This window comes from Ochlerotatus camptorhynchus, unplaced genomic scaffold (assembly GCF_037179485.1).
Source record: "Ochlerotatus camptorhynchus isolate MF236.1 unplaced genomic scaffold, CSIRO-AGI_Acam_v1.1 ptg000386l, whole genome shotgun sequence".
NCBI classification, from domain to species: Eukaryota; Metazoa; Arthropoda; class Insecta; order Diptera; family Culicidae; genus Ochlerotatus; species Ochlerotatus camptorhynchus.
Window position 1 is genome coordinate 80,812 of NW_027040873.1, and position 6,000 is coordinate 86,811.

General features: G+C 33.6%; 1 pseudogene; it reads right to left on the reverse strand.

Moving 5' to 3' along the window:
- Window positions 1-2,495: 2,495 nt before the first annotated feature.
- LOC135710465 (uncharacterized) lies at window positions 2,496-3,241 on the reverse strand (annotated as a pseudogene).
- Window positions 3,242-6,000: the final 2,759 nt, after the last annotated feature.

Genomic DNA, 6,000 nt, shown 5'->3' on the forward strand with positions numbered 1-6,000 from the left:
ATCCAAACATTGCACAGTACATAGCACAAATTCCTAACATTCTAAAGTTAGTAGGGAAACGACTCTAATGTTGGCCCATAGATCCAAACATTGCACAGTAGTCCAGCATGGAGATTCCAGCATCAGCAGCGTTTTGTGTATTGAGGTAACTTTTGTTTGCTTAAAAGCTCCTCCTTTAGGTCATTTTTTTAAATTATGTTAATCATTAAAAACTAATTTAAAATTAAAAACTAATTTTCATATTTTTGAAAATATAGACGCATGGATTTCGGTAACATTTTTGCTGAGATGATTTCAAGCTATTTTGTTCAAGAACCATTTTTTATATCTCATAGAGTTCATTTAATGTGTTTTTGAGGTTTAAATTTTTTATTTTAAATTTCCCGAGAAAGTCGCCTTGAGATAACTTTTAGAGAATATTCTAGGCGTTTTATCAGCTCTGAACTTAGTGTTCTAGATGCACTTCAATAGTTATTAATTATTGATTGTTTTACCGGACAGATGGGAGTCTTATGAAGGCCAGGTCACCAGTGCACAAATCACATTCCAGGAGGCGAGTATGGTGATCGCATCAAACTGTTATGTCTTTGTGGCTTTCGTTTAACCCTTTCGAGCCAATTCTAGACTTGTATACGAACATTTATCTAAGCGTTATGTTATATCTTGAGTGAAATTACAATTCACGAACCGGGGACCACCGGCTTTACTTCCGGAAGGCGTGATCAGAGATGTTATGCCTCAGAACATCCCGGCGGGGCGACTGGGATTGAATCCAGGGCTTCTGGGATGAGAGGTAATCACGCTTACCACTTCACCACCGGCGCGCTCAAGGAAAAACAGATGTACGTGCGCAATTTAAAAAGATGGATTTTGAATTTTTTATAATTTTTATTTTTTGATTATTGGTATAATATGGGGCATATTTGGCTGAACAGTTTCCCATCGTTTATCCGGAAAAATATCGGAGAACGCTATTTAATATGTCATCTTATTCAAGAACATCCACTTTTCTTAGTGGAAATTTATAATGCATAAAAACGTAATGCAATAGTACAGAGCTTATAATTTTGCTATTTTAAGGATGCCTTAAGTAAAAAACTATTGTAAAAAGGTGAATTTAGCCTGTGTGAGGGTTAAAAGTTATGTTTTATAGTTGCTAAGCGAATACTTTTAACTCATAAGAAAATTCCGCTGAACAAATCGAAATTTGCATTATATACTAAAAAATAGCAACGACAAAGTCATTTTGACACTTGTAGATATCAGAATCCAAGTCAGTGTTCCTTTCACGTTGGATTAATTCTAAGTACTAATTCATCCAGAATCAAAAAAGGTTACAGCGATGTTTCAAATTTCGTGTTTCGTTAAACTCCGCGTAACCCTTATATGAAACGCATACTTCTAAAAAAGTTTATACAGGCATTTTTCAAATGGCAGCTATGTTTTGCATCAATAAAGCAGCGCAAATGTTCCCGCAAAATATAAAAAAACGCTCCATTAAATTTAATATTTTGTTCAAAGTAGCCGACCAGATTGTGGCATTGTAACAGATTTTTGAATTTCAGTCACGTACACAGTAGTTCAGAGGCCTGGTGTAGATGGAATTAATTGTTTCTGTTCAAATCGCTTGTTTATAGTTGTATGGTATCTTTGGTGAGCCTGTCCAGTGATGTGATTAAGATGATTCTTACGGTTGGTGAGTTCAAAATATACAGTTTTTAGTTAATTTAAAATAGACTATTTATAGTTACAATTGTGTACACGGTTTTTTACGATACATCTGAGAGAACATACTTTCATTCATCTACGGTGATAATACTGTGAAGGTTTTTTTTGTTTTGTTTTTTGGCTTCAATAAAAAAGATGTGTTGTATTGCTTGCTTCAGCAACATGTGTGCCAAATCTGACGCCTTTATGTTAATGATACATATATAAATAAATAAAACATTAACAACTCTTGATTGTATTTTCGATGGAACTTATTAGCACATCAAAGTTGAGCGGAATGGACGCACTAGTATTGGATGTGCTGTTATGGTGTGTTCCAATTATGAACCATAGAACTTTCACATGCCAGAACTTGAATACACCATAAGATAAACGAATAGCCATAACTGGCACGTCTGCAAGACCTAAGTAACGAAGTAAGTAAGATGGAATGATGGAAACCTGAAATGTAAATTTTGTCATTAGAACAAATGATCTTCTCACAAGATATTCCCTTTTTTTCTGCGCGTCGAGTCAAATTCTTTCTCTAGTGATTCTTCGTCATCAAATGAAGAGACAGAGTCAGAGAGTTACACGATTTTCTGAAAATAGGGATTGTAAAATATTTAAAATTTTGTTGTTAAATATTAGGTTTCCTTCGTGTTTTCTTTAATACATGATTTTCTTACAGCAATTTACAGCAAACTTAAAAAAAACAAGTCCGGAAGAAGACCAATTAATTCACATAACACCATAAAAAATGCCGTACCCTGCGCTGTTAAGCTCGTTCAATATCTAACCAGTGCTTTTGAGACGAATTTTGGACAACCCGATGGTTTCTTGGAGCTGACTATTGTTGTGTTTGCCTCCGGGCGAAGGTGGTAGACTATTTGCTTCACAGCAGCGATCAGTGTATGGTGGCTCACGTTTGATTTGAAGAATTTGATGCATGTGCAATTACATTTTAGGTGGCTTTCATCCGTGATTTGAACGCGGAAAACTGTTCCGATTTCTTTCACGAACTGCTCAATCGACGTGAACGTGAGATTGCAGAATCTAGCAATATCTTGTACAGTTCGAACTGTTCCTGCACTGTTAATGTATTGGAATGCTTTTCGTTCCTCTTGAATCGTGAAAATGCGGGCTTCGCTCTGTTTCGTTGGATCGCCATGCCTGCATTATATCACGACTATATCAAAAATCTTCTCCTTGATGGTACCGAGTGGCTCCTAATTCGGTGAAGATAGTTGTGTTTTATCGACTTGTTTATTACTTCTACAGCGTTGTTCGTCGACGGTACACCCGGAGAATGTGCCTCGTGCCATCCGGAAAAGTTAGAATTATCAACGTGCTTACGGAAGAACTAGGAGCATCTCCTTTTCGATACACGACTTTTCAAACTCTTCTAACGACGACTTCCTCAAGTTATTTTTTTTAAGTTTTCCCGCAAGTGGAAGTAACAGTTGATGGGTGTGCATGCCGCGAACACCGATATTGCCGCCGACTTTAGAGCTATCTCACCATCAATGATAAAGCATATAGAAACGCATAGTTTTTAAAACCAGGTAATCAGAGGTTTTCTCGACGAAAATGTGAAAGGCCAATGAACCAGCAAAATCGTTTGCAATAGTGACCTTTGAGAATAGTTTGTAAAATGGAGAGATATGTGAGCATTTCTTATTTATATTAATCTGACTGATCCACAGACCTCACATTGATGTTCTTAAAATCATATTATTGCAAAGACTCAAACAAATGCAAGGAGTAATTGAAAAAATTAAGACTTGAATTAACATCCATACTATTGCTTGAGGATAAAAATATAGCCGAGCAAATAATGAAAACAAAATGAAAACTACATTTTATGGAGTTAGTTGGAAATGCAATCTAACATGAAGCTTTAGTGTGATAATTTATAAGCTAGAGAATGGTCTTTAAAAGAGAGTAGGTAGATAGTTCCGTTAAAATACGGCAGTATGAAAATGAGCAAAGGATAGTACAAAGTCAAACGCACAGCTTTTACCTAACCCGTACGATGTACGCGGAGATTTGAAGTATGTCTTCAAATCTACAGGCAAAGGACAGGGTATTTGGATATAAGCTTCCGTGATAACATATTTTGCCTACCGTATGGTCGTGTTGACAGTAATCATAACAAAAAATGAGATTTAAATGGTATATATGAAGGATATTAAAAATATAACAAATAATGCTTTCGTGATCACAAATCCATGTACACGTTTTGATATTAGTAATTTTGTTAATAATAAACAAAATTAGTAATCAAAATGTTATTATAACTATGGTACACACTTAGAATTTTTACAGAAATCTGTACAATTTTACCGAAATCCGAACAGCTGAGTGTTCGGTAAACAGTTTCGCAGATTTCCTTTAATTTTTCACAAAGATCTGTAAAAAAATTACGGGAAAACTATAAAATTGTTTATCGAACGTTCAACTCTTGATAGTTAGGTAAAATTTCACAAAAATCTGTATAATAATCTTAGCGTGTTGGAAAAAAAAACTAAATCAGTTATTATTTTGATATCAAATTTAATAATCTGAATGTTTTGAAATCTATTAGTTGATATCAAGATTCAAAATCAAGATATGCTGTCAATAAAGTGCGAATGGTGCCATATTAAAGTACAGAACTGGAAATAAATATCCAGTGGTACAAATTACAAGAAAGTATATAGTGAATTGCTCTTTTCATTATATACAAATAACAAAAGTTTAAATATGAAGAACAATTGAAGTTTATTAGATCAAATAGCATAGAAATAGACGATGTGAAGTTTTTAAATTAGGAGTTTCGTTTTCATGACAAATTCTAGTGGAATTATATTCAATATAGGAATAGGACACACGAATCATGCAAAAAATTACTCTACGATGACTCTTAATCATTTTCTGTGCATCGAAAATATTTTAACAGACATGTTTATTTTGTTGGGAGAGAACTGATGGTTAACTAGATTTATGTCAACATGTTTAAATATGAGCTAAGAAATCAACTAAGCCTACAAAAATTAAATTACAATATTTGACAATGTATTAGTATAAGTATTACAGACAAACAGGACGAAATCAATTTTATATCGATTTGTTAATTCAATTCGCAGGTAGATTAATATCAATAAATGTTGTAAAACAACACTGTGAAAATCATAATTGTCCTTGTGATGTTCATAAAGAAAACAGCAAGCATCCTGAAATCGATTTCAGTGATAAATGTGGATATACAATTTTGTTTTGAATTATATTTATTATAAATATTAAAATATGAAGTCAACCGAAATTTAAAAAAAAAAAACAGCATATGCTGTCAACATGATTTCAAAAACAAAATTTATTATCATTTTGATAGTATTTTGTTATCCAACTTTGCTCGGGTATGCTAAATGGTTAAATTTGCTACAGGTTATAAAAAAATTTCAGCAGGAAAAAAAAAACAATCAATAGTATTCTTTATTGCAAATGCTTGCAGTCCGAGGGCCTCAATAAAATTATAGAAACAAATGTTCATCATTACATCCATTTATGCTCATCATAGAGACGTAAATTTACACTACTTTTTCTAACTGTGTAGTTATGGTAGTTATTGACAAATAATTAATAAAATCATGAAATGAAATTTGGTAAGCGCTACAAACATCTATCTACTTTGAACAAACGTACTGCTCAACCCCAGGGGAGTCACAGACCACTGGTACAGATGCATTTTATTACAATGAGATATCGCTTTGATAAATTAGTAAGATTTTTATTCTTCAAAACGTTAAAGAACGAGCTGTGATACAAAGAAGGGAAAATTTTGCTTGTCGCAAGAAATTTTCCTTCTTTGAATCATAGTTCATTCTTTGACGTATAATATGGTATGATCCATGGAGCTAATTGCATACAATGTGTGTGTTTGTTTGATAGATACGACCGTTAAAAAAAACTCCATACAAACAAAGAAAAGATATCATGCGTCCCCATGCCATACATATTAGTAACATGGCGACTCCTTATAGGGTGAATCTAAAATTGTATGGAGCACGAAGAAATCAATATGTGTTGAATAAAGACAAAAGTTTGACTTTCGTTAAAACAACATGGAAAGGTAAAAAAATAGGATGAAATAGGATTACACCGATTTCAGGAGATTGGCCTTTACATTTTGTTTTAACGAAAGTCAAACTATTGTCTTTATTCGACGCACATTAATATGTTTATTGTGGTATTGTTCGATACAAGTAGTTAACCAGCGAAGATGCGCAGATTCGGGGAAATGGTACATTCGGG